The 19,537-nt window shown below is 39.3% G+C and overlaps 1 long non-coding RNA gene across 1 annotated transcript in view; it reads left to right on the top strand.

The window, feature by feature from the left end:
- Positions 1–19,537, top strand: part of LOC136792164 (uncharacterized) — a 44,938-nt gene that overhangs the window by 4,306 nt on the left and 21,095 nt on the right. Inside the window, exon 2 of the long non-coding RNA XR_010835579.1 lies at positions 15,222–15,339. This is a non-coding gene — a long non-coding RNA (uncharacterized lncRNA). The remainder of the gene's footprint in view (positions 1–15,221; positions 15,340–19,537) is intronic.

Raw genomic sequence — 19,537 nt, forward strand, 5'->3', positions numbered from 1 at the left:
CAATCAAGTAAATAAGGTATGTGTAAGTTGTAGTCCTTTTTACACGTGTTTGAATGTTTACAAACTTATTCTGGCCCTGTATTGTCAGTATAGCACATAGTGGACTCGTACTTGAAATAAACCTCATGTTTAACATGTTTAGAAAACAAACAAACAAAAAAACTAGAACAGAAGATGATAATTTGCTTCTGAGATAATTTTTTCCTTGGAGGAGCATATGAAGTAGTGGGAGGTAAGACCCTCCGAGAGCACATGTACTAAGGAAAAGCACATGCTAATAAGGTCCAAATCATCACGTTGACACTCTGCTTTGATCCAGAAAAGATCGAAGCGACCACATAAAACAGATAAATGAAAGCAAAGCAACAACTTAGAAGTGATGAAAAAGCAAAGCAGAATCAAGGGTGAGGCTTACAGTGAAGGTAGTAGGAGGAAGTGCAGAATATGCACACCAGGGAGTCCGTTCCACACGCTTGCCTTAAGGGGGCACATATTCCACGCTAAGCTTTCCAGTGGCTCCACCAATAGTCACAGTGACGACTTGGAGAAAACTACGGGGAATGCCAAACACAGGAGAAGGATCAGCACGGAGACGGGCTGGATAGGGAAGGCGCCTTGACATTAATGAGGTTTGAGCCAGGTTTTGATGGACATCGGAGCTATGGATTCCAGAGGGAGGCACCCAAGCACAGTATATAGGAGGAGAATAAAGAGGTCATCCTGGGGTGTAGGGATCCTTCTGGCTGGTCTCAAGGTAGGGCAGGCAGACGACTGAGGTCTTTAATACCAGCCTTTAGATTTCACACAAAAGAGAGCCCTAGCTCTCCCTGATGAGAAAATGACCTGATGGGAGTGGTATTTGGAGGAAATTACCCTGGCACCACACAGCTGCAATTTTCCCCTTTGCAAATTATAATTCATCACGGGCATTTAGGAAAACGCTGTCATGCATGTCTCTCCTGATATGGTTCACATCTGGCTCTGCCATTGGCAATACAGAGTATTTAGGAAATCTGTGCAGCATTAGTGACTAATAACCTTTACTTTAAATACAGTGAAGCCGACCGCAAACTTAGAAATGGCACCCATTCCTCCAGAGTAATTTATTCCAGGTTCTCTATGTGACTGAGGAAATCCCTTGCTGTGGCTGCATCTAGTAGTCTGGACACCGGCGTGAGTGTTGAAAACCAGAGAGGTTGAAACTAATCTTAGAAATAAGAGTAAACCGAGTGACTTTCACTTTGCTTTCCTTGCATGTATGAAGTTTTGAGAGTTTGAGATGGCTCTAGACTGAACAGCATTCTACATAAAATAGTACAATCACCAGGATTTTCTTTTTAAAAGAAAGTTGTATTTTGTAGCATGTGGACATTATGATCATTTCAAATATTTGGATTTTAAATTTAGGCTTGAATTTTGGCTGAACAGATTTTTCCTCTGTATTTTGAGGGACTAAGGAGCTCCTTCAGTCCTTAGAAGAAGGAAATTAATAGTTTCTTAGTTGTTCAATGACAGAAATCCATAGAGGGTAGGAAAATATTTGAGGGAGCACACACTTTCTCAGCCCAAGAAGAGCTCTGGGCAAGACTGTAGGCAATCTCTTCTTGACCCCAATTAGTTGTAATCCATATGCAATCCATCCTCTGGGACAGCGGTTATGAGGCTATGCAGGCTATGTGGGGAAAGCGTGTCCTTGCTAAACTTTTGAAGGAGAAGGGGAAAGAGCAAGGCTTTATTGCTCTGACAGTCACGCATTCATATAATCCAACTGGTTGTTTTCTTTGGAGGCCGTTCCCAGCTGACTCTTGTGAAACAAGTTGAATTTGTTGAAGGGTTAGCAGTAAGATGAACCACAGACCCGACTTCCTTGATTTGTCCCTAACTCTCAGCTGGGAAGAGAATTTCATTTGTCAGTGACAGAAACCTTTGGGAAAGACAGTCCTGGTGAAAGGGTCTAGATTTTTAATTCTTCCACGCCTATGTGGATTGCTCAAGTTGGGATGGTCTCTGTAGGGAAATGTAAGTAAAATCTGGAAGGGAAATAAGGTGTAGAGTTTTGTTAAGTCAGTTTTTCTTAATGAAGTTCATTCATTCACTTAACAAATATTTGAGAGTCTTCTGGGTACTAGCTGCTGTGCTTGGAGCTGAAGGTACTAGGGGATATAGTGACAAAGAAGATAAATCATGGCGCATGAATCACTGCAGAGTAACACTTCTCAAAGTGTGTAACAAATGATGACACCCATTCCGTAAAATTCTCTTGCCCCCACCCAAACAAACAAAGTAGAGAGGGTGATTTTTTTCTCAAAAAATTTGGGACAGGGACATATATACACTATCAAATGTAAATTAGATAGCTGGTGGGAAGCTGCTGCATAGCACAGGGAGATCACCTCTGTGCTTTGTGACAGCCTGGGGGGGTGGGATAGGGAGGGTGGGAGAGAGGGTGATGCAAGAGGGAGGAGATGTGGGAGCATGTGTGTATGTATAACTGATTTAGTTTGTTGTAAAGGGAAAACTAACACACTATTGTAAAACAATTATACTCCAATAAAGATGTTAAAAAATAAAAAATAAAAAAAAAATAAATAAATAAAGACTAGACATCAAAAAAAAAAAAAAAAAACCAAAAAAAAAAAAAAAAATTTGGGAAATACTGTATACACTGTTTTGGAGTTACACATTGTATCATAGAATAAAAAGGGCTTTGATAGGTTCTGCTCTCAATAATTGTGCTCTTCTTTGTTCTATCTAGCATTTATCAAAAGCATTTAACCATGGAAATCCACCTACTGATACCTGGGGGACTAGTTTTCTGTGAAACACCCTTTGGAAAACAGGGGTAGAGGAAACTCAGTGGAAATTAGCAAGTGTTAAAAACTCTCAGGATCACAAAGCTGGCTGTGGTTAGTGGTGGTCCAGGGTTGCTGCCACTGAGTGAAATCCACTGCAGAAGCCACTGGGCTTGTCCTCTGGGGCCGCCAAAGACAATTCTGTGCAGTACCCAGGGCTCTCGCTGTGTACTTTCCCTGCAAGAAATGACCTTTCTCCACCCACCCACTCACCCCACTCAAATTCATATGTTTTCACAATCCTGGCTCCAAATTCACCTTTGCCTGGGAGTATTCTGTAAAGTGGCATCTTTAGAATAAAATAAAAATTACTCTTATTATTTTATTTTCTTATTACAACTGCAAAGCATGCGTATCATAGAAACACTACGAAATGATATGAACCAGTAAAAGGAAATAAAGCCCATCCAGAAATAACTACTGTTAATGTCTTAGTGACCATCCTCTCAAAGTTCTCCTCCACCCCTGACACATACACACACACACACACACACACACACACACACACACGTATCAAAAGTGGGATAATTTGACCTTGTTCACTTAGTACTCTACTGCGATGGGGCCATCTTGTTCTCATTGTACTTGCCATGCCTCACACAGAGAGTGACACTCTGTAAGTGTCCAATAAATATGTGATGAAAGAATGACCAATCCTAAGGTCTCTTCTAGCTCTGAACCCGTTTGATCTTTGTCATTCTTTTACTCTGTGAATCTTCCATGCATCCTCAATTTACCCTGTACTGGTTTTTTAAAAATTAGGAGACTTCAATTTTTAGAACAGTTTTCAATTTACACAAAAATTGGGCAGATAATACAGAGAGTCCCCATATGCAGTCCCTCCCCACCAAAACAGTTTCCCTATTATTAACGTCTTGCATTAGTGTGGAACATTTGGTACTGTCAGTTTTTTTGGTTTTGTTTTGTTTTTAACCATTCTAATAGATGTGTATTAGTAGCTCACTGTTGTTTTAATTTGCAATTCCCTAATGATATATGATGTCATCTTTTGATGTACTTATTTAAAGTCTGTATTTTTATTTAGTGAGGGGTGTGTTCAGATATTCTGCCTATTTTTTAATTGGGTTGTTCATTTCTTATTGTTGAGTTTTATGTGTTCTTTGTATATTCAGTGATAATTTCACTGGATACAGAACTCTAGGTTTATGGCTTTTCCTTCAATACTTTAAATATTTCACTCCATTCTCTTCTTGCTTGCATGTATTCTGAAGAGAAGTCCAGTGTAATTTTTATCTTTGATCTTCTACAGATCAGGTTTCTTTTTTCTTAAAAAAATTTTTTCTCTTTGGCTTTCTGTAGTTCAATATAGATTTTTTGGGTATTTATTCTCCTTGGTATTCTCTGAGCCTCTCTGGATCTGTGGTTTGGTGTCTGTCATTCATTTTCAGACCTTTTTCAGCCATTATTACTTCAAATATATCTTCTGTTCCTTTCTCTCTTTCTTCTTCTTCTAGTATTTCCACTTCACATTTGTTCTACCTTTTGTACTTGCTCCACAGTTCCTTGATATTCTGTTCCATTAAAAAAAATCATTCTCTCTCTTTGCATTTCTTTTTAGAGATGACATATCTTCAAGCTCACTGATTCCTTTTAGAGTTTCCATTGCTCTATTTACATTACCCATCTGTTCTTGCATGTTGTCTTATTTTCCTTGAGAGCCCTTAACACATTAATCATAGCTGTTTTAAACTCCCTATCTGATAATTCCAGAAAATATGTTATGCCTGAGTCTCTTATGCTTCTTTTGTCTCTTCAGACTATGTTTTTCCTTGCTTTCTAGAATGTCATCTCCTTTTTTTTCCTGAAAGCTGCACATGATATATTGGATAAAGAAACAGAGATAATTAGGCTTTTAGCATGAACTGTGCTATGTTTAATGTCTTCTGCCGCTGTAGGTGCCAGAGGCTCCATTTTCTTCTGGTTTCCTTGTTTTTCTTTTTCCTTCTCGTGTTGTTTTTATGTCTCCCTAAACACTTCTTAAATAGAATCTGTGTCTTGCAGCTCTTGGTTGTATGCCACTGTAATTGTAGTGGAGCCCTGCTGGTGTAGTGATTGGATGTGGGTGGGGGGAGGTATTTTATAATTTTATGATTAAATGTCAGGGTTTTAGTGGGCCTGAGTCTCTGGGCTGTGGCCTTCAGAAATGTTCCTTAGCCTTCTCCCTCCCCTTGTATGAGACAAGAAGTCTAGAGGGGGTTAGAGGTGGCTAATTTCCCTTTTCTTAGGTTGATTTCTTTTTAAAAAAATTAAATTCTTTTAAATTTTTATTTATTATTTATTTTTGGCTGCACTGGGTCTTCGTTACTGCGTGTGGGCTTTCTCTAGTTGTGTGTGGGGCTACTCTTTGTTGCAGCGCATGGGCTTCTCATTGCGGTGGCTTCTCTTGTTGCAGAGCATGGGCTCTAGGCACATGGGCTTCAGTAGTTGTGGCACGTGGGCTCAGTAGTTGTGGCTCACGGGCTCTAGAGTGCAGGCTCAGTAGTTGTGGCGCATGGACTTAGTTGCTCCATGGCATGTGGGATCTTCCCGGACCAGGGCTCGAGCCCATGTCCCCTGCATTGGCAGGCAGATTCTTAACTACTGCGTCATGAGGGAAGCCCTCTTAGGTCAGTTTCTGTTAGAGTACAGGTCTTACTTATGGAGAATGCTCTGGATTTATGTCACAAGGGTTACTTTTCCCCTGGTATAATTAAAAATGGTTACTTCCCTCCTCCCTCTGCTGGAAACAGGAGGGAATTGTCCTCCAGTTTTCACTGTGAGAACCTGGTAGGAATCTTTGAGGTCAAAACCATGAAAAGGTAGCCTAACCTTCCCCCCAAATCTGCCCTCAACCCCCACCAGGGTTTTTAAATCTCATATTGTCCACACTCAGCCTCCATTAATTCTTTCAATGGGTGACTTATATGAAGTTATTTTAAGAAACAACCATTAAGGGATTTCTGTGGCAGTCCAGTGCTTGGGACTCCATGCTTTCACTGCAGGGGGCATGGGTTCGATTGCTGTGGTCAAAAAAAAAAAAAAAGAAACAACCCTTATGGGCAGTGGTGGGGTGCCATGGGCTTATGGGCAGATTTTCCTCTCTATTGCAAATCTATTCCAGCGCCATATTTACCAGATGAGAAAGCCAGACACAGTAAGACCATGGAGCTTCCCCAAGCTCACACAGCTTTGCAGAGGTCTATTAGGCATCAAGGTCTTCTAGCAACCAGTGCAGGCACATTTGACAGACCTGTGGTTTTCAAGCCATACTCTACAGAGTCTCTTTGGGGGACCCCATTGGTGGGGGCAGTGGGCTAGGTTGGGCATGAGGAGTAGTGTTGCTGATCAGGTGAGCTCTAGTCTCCTACTTGGTTTGAATCAAAGCACTTCTGGGTTTAAATTGACATATTGGGATTGCACATATGCCTTCTTTGAAAAAAAAAAAAAGTTTCTCTGCCAAAATCCATTGCCCTTAACTCCAAGGTTCTCAGATTGCAAAGACAGTAAACTGAACACTTTCCTCGACCTCAGCACCCAAAGTGCTGATTTATCTTTAGAAAAATGTCCATAATTCAAACAAAAAGTGATAACTCGGGCTGCCAAGCTCTTGTTGCTTTGGTGTTGTTTCTCTGCTGAGGAATGCACCCACAAGGTATCTGTTTCAACAATAACTGCCAGTGAACAAGTGAGAAATATTGCTCTTGGCCAAAATATAGTCTGTTGCTAGAAAACAATACAGCTAAAGCGTTTATGAAATTATCAGAAAACACTGTCACTTAAGAATAATATTGTACAGGATGTCCTTGTCCCCAGAAACACTCCCATCATCATCCAAGACTGTCTTTAGAAGCAAAAGTTGTTTCCCAACAAAATCTAGGTTTGTTCGCAATTTGTCTTAACAAGGAATGACGTAAGTTTACCAGACAGAAGAGTTCCATTTTTCGTCGCCTATGTTTAATCTGCACGGACAGAAAGCTGTAAATATCATAAGTGGTTGTTACCGGCTGGCTTTGGAGGGGCCCCGTGCGTTAAAGACCATGGTTCGCTGGTTTCTTGTGTGTCTTCCAAGGACCAAGATGCTTGCTCATCATCACTGTGAGGTCTGGTAAACAAAAGCCGGATTCCCAGGAGCCTGTGTGGAAGGATGATGTGACCTTTGACCTCCACTAGCAAGGCCCGGAGGGAAAGAGGCAAAGTCAGACTCCGGTAACGTTTAATGACAGATCTTGTTAGGGTTAAGAAAACAGCTCTGGCGTCCAGCTGGGACTTCAGCTGGCGAGGTGCTCAGAGGGCCTTCAGAAACAGCCACGGGGCCCCATGAACAGCTTCCCCAGGTGCCCGCTAAGCAGTCTTTCTGAACCTGCTCCTGCTGAGAACCCCACCCCCAGTCAGTGTGAGTTGGGGGGAGAATCATTCATTTTTTTCCCTGTTTCCACCAGCAAGTATCACCCCTCTGGATGCTATGGTGAGGTTCTGACAGCAAGCAAGGCACAGATCCTGGTTTTTCTCATATAAAAATAAATATCTAGAAAGTGGCTGAGATTAGTGCCCTTATAAAAGAGACCCCAGAGAGCCTTCTAGCCTCTTCTACCGCATGACGCTACAGTGAGAAGACAGCTGTTTATAACCCAGGAAATGGGCTCTCACTGGAACCAAACCATGCTGGCACCATGATCTTGGAATTCCAGTCTCTAGAACTGTGAGAAATACATTTCTCTTGTGGATAAGATGGCAAGTCTGTGGTATTTTTGTTCTAGCAGCCCGAGCTGACTAAGACAACACCTTACATAAATGTAAGGAGCTTTCAGCGGGGTGTGATTAATGTTTAACTTGCAGGTTGAATGGTGTGAGATGAAGGTCTAGGATGTAGCACTACCCTGAAATATTCAAACTTCCCATTGAGAGAATCATGCCATAAACAGAAGGCCTTCATTATCTCCACTTTAGAATAATTGCTCTCTGCAATCATATATGTTTTTGGCACTTCTGAATAGATATTAATGGCCCCTCTTTTTCATGCAGAAAAAAGAAAGTGGTGTGGCATGCCCTAGACATCTCTAGATTTGGCACTAAGGTCCTCACTAATGCTTGCAGCAACTTGGCATTTTTCTGCCAAGATCTGAGCAACCCAAGACCTGGCATCTGCTTCCCCCTGAAGCAGATCCATGGCTCTTGATTCGTCCTTGGGTGCAGTGACTCTGGGAAATAAGGATGGCTCTGTGGAAATAAACATAAAGGGAAGGGTAAAAACTCCAGCAAAAGTTGAAAATGTAGTGAGGTGAACCGAAGATGTTCCAGTGGACCTGTGATTCCACAGGAAGTGTGATATGGGAGCAGGCCTGTAGGTGCACATCCATTTTCTGATATTTGGGGATTCTTGAAGGTTTGGATATGTTATTCTCAGTATCAGGTGTTTGTTACAAAAAAGAGTGTGACATAAGAAATGCTTTTTAAGACAATTATTGATTCACATGCACTTGTAAGAAATAATACTGAGAGATCCCATGTGCCCTTTCCTCAGTTTCTCCCAAAGGTAACATCTGGAAAACTACAATGCAATCCTATTACCAGGACACTGACAGTGATACAGTCAAGATGCAGAACGTTTCCATCACCACGAGGATCCCTCCTGTTGCCCCTTCATAGCCACACACACTTCCCTCTCACCCTCACTTCCCTCTCACCCTCACCTCCTCCTTAGTCCCAGGCAACCACTAATTTGTTCACCATTTCTATAATTTTATAGTTTCAGAATGGTATATAAATGGAATCACACAGGATGTAACTTTTAGGGATTTTGGCTTTTTCCACTCAACATGACTCTCTGGAGATCTATCCACGTTGTTGTGGGTATCAGTAGTGTATTCTTCTTTTATTGCTGAGTAGTATTCCATCATATGGATGTACCACAGTTGTTGTTTTTTTTTTAAAGCAGTCATCCATTGAAGGATATCTGAGTTGTTTCCAGTTTGGGGCTATTATGAATAAAGCTACTATAAACACTTGTATCCAGGCCTTTGTGTGAACATAAGCCTTCATTTCTTTGGGATAAACGCCCAAGAGTGCGATTGCTACGGTTTATGATAGATTAGTTTTACAAGAAAACTAAGTGTTTAGTTTCTTAGAAACTGTCCAGTTGTTTTCCCGAGTGGCTGTACCATTTTACGTTCCCACCGCGAGTGTCTGAGTCATCTAGTTTCTCCACGTGCTTGCCAGCGTTTGGCCTCATTGCTGGTTTTTATGTTAGCCATTCTGGTAGGCGTGTAGTGACACCCCATGTGTGATTTACTTTCAGCCTGTCTATAGGCTGTTTGAAGTGAGTTTCTTGTAGACGGATTACAGTTGGGTCATGTTTTTTAATCTACTCTGCCAATCTCTTTTAATCGGTATATTTAAACCATTTACATTTCATGGAATGATTGATGTTTTAGGGCTTAAATGTGCCATTTTGTTTTCTGCTTATTCTCTCTGTTTTTCATGTCTTTGTTTCCATTTTCCTGCCTTATTATGAAATACTTGAATATTCTAAAGAATTCTCTATTGATTTATATGTAGTATTTTAAAGTATATCTCTTTTAAAGTGGCTTGTTCTAGGTGTTCCATTATGTATATATAATGCATCACAGGCTACTAGTGTCATCTTACCAGTTTGAGTGAAGTATTGAAACTTTAATTCCATTTATGTCCCTTTACCTTCTTATAATATAATTGTCTTAAATATTTTCTGTACGTACATCTAGAACTTCATCAGTGTTATAATTTTTCTCCAAATATCGAACAATTTAGAAAACTCAAAAGAAGGAAAATCTATTATATTTACCCACATTTTTACTTACTGAGTTCTTCCTGCCTTCCTGATGTTCCAAGTTTCCTTTTTTTCCCCATTTCCCTTTTGTTTAGAAGACTTCCTTTATCTATCCATTAGTATAGGTCTTTGAGCAACAAATTCTGTTTTCCTTCATTCGAGAGTGTCTTATTTTTCCCTTCATTCCTGAAAGACATCTTCATTGGATACAGGATTCTGTGTCGACAATTCTTTTCTTTCTACACTTGAAATATATTGTAACACTTTCTTCTGCCCTCCATGATTTTTGAAGAGAGAAATGTGTGCTGTCATCCTAATTATTTCCTCCCTATAGATAAAGTGTCAGTTTTCTCTGGCTGCTTTTAAGGTTTTTTTTTTTTGTCTTTATTTTTCAGAAGTGGGTTTGTGTCTTTTGACAAATCATATGCATTTTATCCCTTGAGCAGCCAATCAGTGGCCCACTGGAAAAGAAACTTGAGATGGAACCGGTGAGTTGGTGTTTTGTGGACAATCGTCTAGGGCTCTTCTCTCCTTCCTGGGTGGGTTTTGTTGGGGAGGCTTCTTAATCTGAGAAACAGGAACTCCTCCCAAGCATCATTTCTGTAGGATAGTCATGGCTGCTTTCAAACTTCTAGGCAACTGAGAAAACCAATGATTCTTTCTGGGCCACATGCCTGGAGGTCTCTGCCTAATGGGGAACCTGGCCAACCTCTGGCCTCCACCCTCCTGGCTGGAATGTGAGTGAATGAATACTTGGGAACTGGAGAGGTTGACAGTAGTGTCGGCTGGAAAGCTGGAGGATCCACTTGCAGCCCTTTGGGCACTGGTTGCTCATCACTGGTTCACTCTTTCTGAAATCTATTTTCTCACCATACTTTGGAATCTTGCTTCTGTCCTCCCTCTGACATTACTCTGCTAACATCTCAAGTCCTAACTACTAAATCAAACATCCTTTTCTCACACTTTTCTCATCCTCTTGGAGCTCTCTGGATCACTGGCCGTTAGCCACTGTTCAGATGTATTAACCCAATGAGGTAATGTCCATTTGTAGCCCCATTTTACAGACCAGGAAATGGAGGATTCGAACCCAGATATTCTGACTCCAAAGCCCATGCTCTTAACCACTGTGCTGCATTTGTTTTTTCTTAAATTTTATTTTATTAAAAAAAATTTTTTGGCCATGCCACGTGGCTTGTGGGATCTTAGTTCCCTGACCAGGGATCGAACCTGGGCCCACAGCAGTGAAAGCATCAAGTCCTAACCCCTGGACCTCCAGGGAATTCCCTGTCCTGAATCTGCAGTTGCTGACCAGCTTCCCCTCTTCTCTCTGTGAAGCATTCTTCTGGGTTGGCTTATGTGTATTTATTTCTTGATCCTTTTCTATCTGTTTTCTTCTCTATTTTTCTTTCCCCAAGATTCCCCAAAGATAAACATTCCCCAAGATTCTTTCTTTAGTTTTCTCTCTCCTTTCTCTTTATCGTTATCTATGACTATTGTAATGAATGACAAATGCATTTATCTCCAGTTACATCCTGTCAACTCCTAACATAGACTCACATTTCCTCCTTGTTTAATATCTGTATTTCCACAAAAATTATCATTTCTAATTCTGACTGCATCATCTAACCCCCAAACTTGCTTTTTTAAGGAATACATTTTTTATTAATGTATAACAGAAGTTTATTCACATTCAAGGAATTTTCACAGAGGGAACACACCATTGTAACCAGCACCAAGATCAGGAAACAGAATATTACCAACACTCCCAGATATGCCCCTCCTGCCCCCTTCTAGTCACTACCCCAAATAAACACCCCCAAATAACCACTATCCTGATTTTTAACACAATAGATTAGTTTTTTCTATTTTTGAACTTAAATGGAATCATATTTATGTATTTTGTGACTGTCTTCGTTCAGCATCATCTTTGTAATATCATTCCAAGTTGTTACATGTAGAGATAGTTTATTCATTCTCATTAATAAATAATATTCCATTATGCAAATATACCATACTTCTTAAAATCCATTCTGTTGTTAAAAGGCATTTGGGTAGTTTCCAGTTTCAGGCTTTTATATGAATAATGCTGCTTTAAACATTCTTGTAAGTTTTTTTGGTGGACATGTGCTTTCTCTTCTGTTCTGCTTAGGAATGGAATTGCTGGGTCTCTGGATACGTGTTCATTTTTAGTAGATAATGCTGAACAGTTTTCCAAAGTGGCTATACCAATACCAACTGACCTTTCTACCAGCAATGTATGAAAATCCAATTGGTCCACACTTTTGCCAATATTTGGTATTGCCTGTTTTTTTAAAAATTTTAGTTATTTCTGGTGGGTGTGCAATGTTATCTCATTAAGACTTTAATTTATATCTCCCCAGTGACTAATGAAGTTAAGCAACTTTTCATATGTTTATTGCCCATTTGCAAAGCATCCTGTGAAGTATATATTCATGTCTTTCTGTCCATTTTTCTATTGGGTTGTTTGTTTTTTTCATATTGATTTGTACCAGTTCTTTATATATCCTGGAGATGAATCCTTTGTTGGATATTTCAACCACTCTGTGGTTTGCTTTCCATTCTCTTAATGGTGTTTTTTGGATGAATTGGAACTGTTAATTTTAATGTAATCCAAATATTCATTTCCTCCCTTTCTTGTTAGCACTCCTTTTATCCTCTTCAAACGTCCTTTTATTCTTGACTTCTGTATTTCTAATAATGGTCTTTCCATTTTTCCAGTCAAGCAAGTTTGCCACTTTGGAGTCCCTTTGATTTGTTTCTCTCCTCTGGTCCAATTTAGTTAGTCACTATATCAATTTGATGCTACCTTAAAATCAATTCTTACATACCTGTCATTCTTTCAGCCACCATCTCTGTTCAGGCCCCACTTAGCTCATCAAAAAAGCTTCTAAGTCACTCTTCCCCCCTCTCAGCTCTCCTTTGGCCATATTGCTGCCATAGTAATCCTGCTTACACACAACACGATATCACTCCTTGGCTCAAGACACACCAAAGTACCCTAATGTATTAAGAATGAAGTCCAAACTCCTTGCCTGCTATCCAAGACCTTCCAGGATCTGACTTCCTTGCTCACATGTGCTTTCACACAAACTGTGCTCCACTAATGATGCACTATTTGCTGTTGTTCTCAATGCTCCTGCTTTCTTTCTCTGTGCTATTATGTCCAGAGTTTCTTTATCCCCAGCAGCTTTTCCTGGTGAGATGCCACCATCCTTCTAGGCTCAGCTTAAGCACTATTTTGTCTACGAGATTTTTCCACGACCCTCTCTTATAATACCATATTTGCTTCTAGTTATTGCTATCTTGTGCTATAGTTATCTCTGTATATGTTTTGTTTCCAATTCTAGATTATAAGATTCTGGAGGATAGGGACTCTGTCTTATTCATCTTTTTATCTCTCTACAGGACATTCCACTGGGTCTTTCCCATAATGAATGAAAAAAGGCAGTCACAAAATACATAAATATGATTCCATTTATGCTCAAAAACAGAAAAAAACTAATCTATTGTGTTAAACATATATCAACATATATTGATTCATGTATTTATTATTAATAAAAATTAGTAAGAAAGTAATAATAATGACTACAATTTATTGCATATAATGGTAAGTACTAAACGTGCATTATCTCAAATATGATGGAGTTTAGAGAATTAAATGAGATATTGAAAGTAAAGACCTTGAAACATAGTAAGAACTCAGTAAGTGGTAGCAAATATTATTATTCTTATTCCTATTTAATGGGTGAGAAAATTAAAGCAGGTAGATATTAAGTCACTTGCTCACTGTTGCATAGCCAAGTGGAGTTGGGACTTGAGCCCAGGTGTCTATTTTTGCCTGGTTTCTTTTATTCAGCATAGTGATTTTGAGATTCAGCCATGTTGTTGTATGTATTGATAATTCATTCCTTTAATTGATGAGTAGTACTCCACTGTATGGATAGACTATAATTTACTAACCCGTTCACCCGTTGATAGATATTTGGATTGTTTCCAACTTTTCGCTTTTACGAATAAACCTGCTAAGAACATTCATGCATAATCTTTGTGTAAATATATGTTTTTATTTCTTTTGGTTAAATACCTAGGAGTGAAATGGCTTTGTCACATGATATGTGTATATTCAACTTTTAAGAAGCTGCCAAATTGCTTTGGCAGTGCTTGTATCATTTTATATTCCTATCATCAGGGTATAAGAGTTTCAATTCCTCAACATATTCACTCATTTCATATTCATTCATTTGGTGATACATTCAGTCTTTTTAATCTTAGTCAAAATAATGCATGTGTAGTGGTATCACATGGTGGTTTTAATTTGCATTGTTATACATATTTCACAACTGATGACTAACAATGTTGAACATCTTTTCATGTATTTATTGGCTATTTACATCTATTCTTTGGTGAGGAGTCAGTTCATATCACTTAAAAAAAATAAATTTATTTATTTATTTATTTTTGGCTGCATTGGGTCTTCGTTGCTATGCTTAGGCTTCCTCTAGTTGCAGTGAGCGGGAGCTACTCTTCGTTACGGTGCGTGGGCTTCTCATTGGGGTGGCTTCTCTTGTTGCGGAGCGTGGACTCTAGGCGTGCAGGCTCGGTAGCTGCGGCACATGGGCTCAATTTTTGTGGCTCGCGGGCTTGTCAATTTCGGCAAAAATTTCTATAGGAATTTTGATGGAGATTATGTTGAATCTTGGGGAGAATTTGGGCAGCATTGTCATTCTAATACTATAGAGTTTTCTAATCCGTGAACATGCTATGTTTCTCCATTTATTTAAGTCAGAGAAGTTGAGGTAGGAGACAAAATATTTTGCCATTAACGTTAAACCATCATGAATCTCACAGTTATTGTTTAACTGTTGGTGTGAAAAGTTGGAAAAAATTCTCTTCTTTCTATTTCCCTTCCTCCTCCTTCTTTCTTTTCTTCTTCTACATCTTTTTCACTGAAAGCAAATTTATCACATGCTCAGGTTTTAATTAATATCCTATCTTTGTCCTCCTCAATTGTTCAAATTTTTTACCTTGTTGTAGTTTCTGAATATCCATTATATTTAGAAACGTGTTGACAAATGAAGCATGATAACACATTGTCCAATACAAGAATGTAAAACTGGAACTAGCATAGTGGACAATAGCCATGTTTGGGGTCTGATATAACACCTTTTTCACTGGATTGCCATGAGAACCACATGAGCTAAAGTATGTGAGAAGCCATTCTATGACTGCAAAGTGCTATTACTAATATTTTTATTTAAAAGAGGTGCCCAAGGGGAGTTCCCTGGCGGTCCAGTGTTTAGGACTTGGTGCTTTCACTGCTGTGACCCCAGGTTCAATCCCTGGTCAGGGAACTAAGATCTCACAAGCCGCGCAACGTGGCCAAGAAAATTTAAAAAATAAATTTAAAAAAAGCCGTGCTCAAATAACCTTTTTGTTTTATTTAATTAATGCAAATCATTCTTTGATGTGAAAAGCAAATGAAAAATCAAACAAACTGTGGCAGAGACAGCTAGCTGATAATAATTCATGCTTCCTTTCCACAGGGCAGAATACTGTTGGGAGGTGGCTGCCCAGCTAGAAATGACATTTACCCATCTCCGTTCATCCAGGTGGGGCTGTGCGACTCATTCCGGTCAGTAGAACAGGAGCTTCCAGGCTGAGGTGGCTGAGTATGCATGTGCCTTCCCCATGCTTTATTACCTTTTATGGTGACCTTGAAAGTCTCAGGTCGAAAGGTGACAACCCAAGAATGAAAGGAGCTTGGATCTCCAAGTCACCACTTGGAGAATAGGAGAGTTACTCCACCAGGGGCATTCACATTGAACTTTCTGTGAGCAGAATTAAATTTTAATATGTAAATTACTGAGACTTTGGAGCTCTTTGTTATAGCAGGTAGTGTATTTTCATAAATAACCATTTTTGTTTTTTATGATAAGGCCTTAGAGCCAAAGAAACAGTAATAGCTTAGGCTTGTTTACCTGATAAGCAAAGAGAAATAGCCTAAAATTTAAATACTTGGCCTATGACCTTGAAACTGACTCATTCCAGTGAGCCATACAAGCTTTCTTGGATTTTATTCCAAAGAGTGAAAAAATATACACTTTTGTATTTAATAGATCTGGGCTTGGATTCTGGCTCTTCAAAATTCTTGCTGGATTTACCAGTGACTTTTATTTTAGTTTTTCTACTATCCTCTCTCCCAGCATAGGATTATTTCCATTCTCAGCCCATCAGCTGAGCTAGTCCAGGTCCATATTGATACCTTCTTTTTGGACCTCTCTACATTTTCATGTACAAGTACCTCAAACCTAAATGACCAATACTAACCTTATTACCTTACCTAAATGTGCCTTTTTCTTGACTTCATGATTTCCATTAATTGTGCTGAGAACATTCTATTACTATTACAACTACATCACTAATTAGATAATCTTTACTTCAAATATTTCAATGAAAGGAGAGACTAATATGTGTTGATAGTTGTTTGGACCTAAGTTTTAGCTCTGTATAATATATGTGGATCTATTAAATGAACAATGTTAATAGCATTTGAATTGTTACTTATAAATAAATAGCTCTTTTATTACTTTAAAAGATATACAGTAGGGCTTCCCTGGTGGCGCAGTGGTTGAGAGTCCGCCTGCCGATACAGGAGACATGGGTTCGTGCCCCGGTCTGGGAAGATCCCACGTGCCGCGGAGCGGCTGGGCCCGTGAGCCATGGCCGCTGAGCCTGCGCGTCCGGAGCCTGTGCTCCTCAACGGGAGAGGCCACAACAGTGAGAGGCCCGTGTACCGCAAAAAAAAAAAAAAAAAAAAAGATATACAGTAGACTCTTGGTATGTGTGAATTTCACATTTGTGACTTTGATTCTTCACATGTGATCCTGAAGACACACAACATAGAGTAGTTTTCCAGGAATTTGAGTCTTGAAGTTGTGGGTGAGGCCAGCTAACTACCTAGAATTCACCTATTAAATCTGTCCTAGGATTCTCTACTCATTAGTGTGCCAATAAGTTTTATGAGGTAATGAAGCAGCCGCATGGCACAGGGAGATCAGCTCGGTGCTTTGTGACCATCTAGAGGGGTGGGATGGGGAGGGTGGGAGGGAGGGAGACGCAAGAGGGAGGGAATATGGGAACATATGTATATGTATAACTGATTTACTTTGTTATAAAGCAGAAACTAACACACCATTGTAAAGCAATTATACTCCAATAAAGATGTTTAAAAAAAAAAAGAAAATTCTATTTTTTTCCTTCTTTTTAAAACAATTTATTTTATTGAAGTATAGTTGATTTACAGTGTTGTGTTAGTTTCTGGTATATAGCAAAGTGATTCAGTTATACATATATATGTATATTCTTTTCCATGTTCTTTTCCATTATTGTTGATTACAGGATATTGTATATAGTTCCCTGGGCTATACAGTAGGACCTTGTATATTCCTTCTATATATTAACATAATAGTTTGCATTTGCTAATCCCAAACTCCCAATCCATCCCTCCCCCACCTCCCCTTACCCTTGGCAACCACAAGACTGCTCTCTACGTCTGTGAGTCTGTTTCTGTTTCGTAGGTAAGTTCATTTGTGTTATAGAAAATTCTAATTTTTTGATGAAAAATCACCTAGAAAAGAAAACCAACTTCTAGTGTTGATGCTGGAAGTGAAATGAAACAAAAGCAGTCTAAGAAAATACTGATTCTTATTCAGAAAATGGAATTAAATATATATGAAAGAATGGAACATGTAATTTTGTGATAATACCAAACCAGATGAACAAGTCTACCACATTTTTTTTTTTTTAGAGAGAGAGATAAGAAAAGTTGATTCTTTTAAACTGGTTCATCAAGTGTTTGAATAAGAATTTATTTTATGAAATAAAATATTGATAAATTTTATAAATCAGTTTAGTTCTAATAAATATAGAACATATATAAATCTTGGCCACATTCCTACTCACAGGGACTCACTTTTCCTAAAAAGGTTTATCAAGTCCATTTTCCTAAAGAGTGCGTTTCTCCCTAAAATGGATTCTAGAATTAGCACTTTAGATTTTCTCCATTTTGTTACTCTTGAATTCTCCGTACCTGGCACATTGGTGAATGATTGTAGACTATTCCATAGATATCTACTGAAAAAGGGCAACTCTGAAAATTTCTAGATGCTTTAGGTCAAAAATCCTGCTCTTGAGTCAAAAGATAGTAAGTTGTTTTACAAAAAAACCTTGTTTTTTAAAAATCTACCAAGATCAGCCTCCCTTGAATAATCTCTTAATTCATCTCTTCATTTTGGCCTTATAGGCATAATATATAAACATATATTAGTATAAGAAAAAAAAGTTTTTGGTCAAATGGAGTATATTTTCTTCAGAAAATTTACCGTGGGGTTCTTTGCTTTTGTCTCTTTTGTAGAATTCTGATTGATTAGATCAACAACCATATTCTTCGTATCTTTTAATCAGGCTGGTAAAATTTATTTTTCATTTTATAAATTTATTTATTTATTTTTGGCTGTGTTGTGTCTTCGTTGCTGCGAGCAGGCTTTCTCTAGTTGCGGTGAGCGGGGGCTACTCTTCGTTGCAGTGCGCGGGCTTCTTTTTGCAGTGGTTTCTCTTGTTGCGGAGCATCAGTTCTAGGCGCGCAGGCTCAGTAGTTGTGGCTCACGGGCTCTAGAGCTCAGGCTCAGTAGTTGTGTTGCACGGGCTTCGTTGCTCTGTGGCATGTGGGGTCTTCCCGGACCAGGGCTCAAACCCTTGTTCCCTGCATTGGCAGGCAGATTCTCAACCACTGCGCCACCAGGGAAGCCCTAGCCTGGTATACTTTTAATATTTTAAATATTGAGGCAAGATGGTACCCAAAGATTCTTGCCTCCTGAGAGTCATACCCATAGGTAGTCCCCTCCCACATCGAATTGGGCTGACCTGTGTAATCACTAGGATATTGTGGATATGATGGTACATGACTTCTGAGGCTATGACATGAAAGTTCCATCTTTCTCTCTCTTGGATTATTGCTCTGGGGGGAGCTACCTGCCATGTCCTGAAGACACTCACTCAGCTCTACGGAGAGGCTGAGCAGCAAGGAACTGTGGCCTCTGTAATACAGCAGGCACTAATTTGCCAGACATGTGAGTGAGCCAGCTTGAAAGTGAATCCTCCAGCCCCAGACAAGCCTTCACATGATATCACAACCCTGGTCGTCATCTTGACTGCAACCTTATGAGGTTGCCCACAGAGACTATGTGGGATAATAAAAGTTAATTGTTGTTTGAGCCACTGTGCTTTGTGATAATTTGTTATGAGGCAATTGATAACTAGTACAACTAGTTCAGAAAGCTTGAGAAATTTTTTCCTAAATGTTATTATAAAAACCCTTGTATAATCTTATTTAACCCAGTGATAAGTGCTTTTTATGAGGCGATGTGACTATTTTTGCAAGACATGAGTGATTCTTGTCATTTTAAATGAGGTGGCAAATGAGCAGGTATTACTTCTGGCTTTGCTGGAGAAAGAGTTGAGATGAACTCTCTGAGATGTGTCCTCATCCTCATCTCTAGTAGGAGACAGGGGCAGGGCATCCATAAAAGTGGTCTCTTTTCAAAGTCCCAGGCATTAAATGGAGACCCAGAGAACTTCAGGGTTTCTTCTGTGAAATGTCTCTGTCTCAGAAAATGTTGGACAAAGCAAACAAAAATCTGATTCCATTTCTCCATTGTTCCATGGAGGCGTTCTGATGTGGCAAAAAAATCCTTCCTTTGTGCCCCATATCGGCATTGAGAATGATTAAGGTGTAGACCCTTGTAAGACTTTCATTTAATTACACAGGAAGCTCCATAGAATTTCACCCACAGAACAGTGG

The sequence above is a fragment of the Kogia breviceps genome, chromosome 11 (assembly GCF_026419965.1).
Source record: "Kogia breviceps isolate mKogBre1 chromosome 11, mKogBre1 haplotype 1, whole genome shotgun sequence".
In the NCBI taxonomy this organism is placed as follows: domain Eukaryota; kingdom Metazoa; phylum Chordata; class Mammalia; order Artiodactyla; family Physeteridae; genus Kogia; species Kogia breviceps.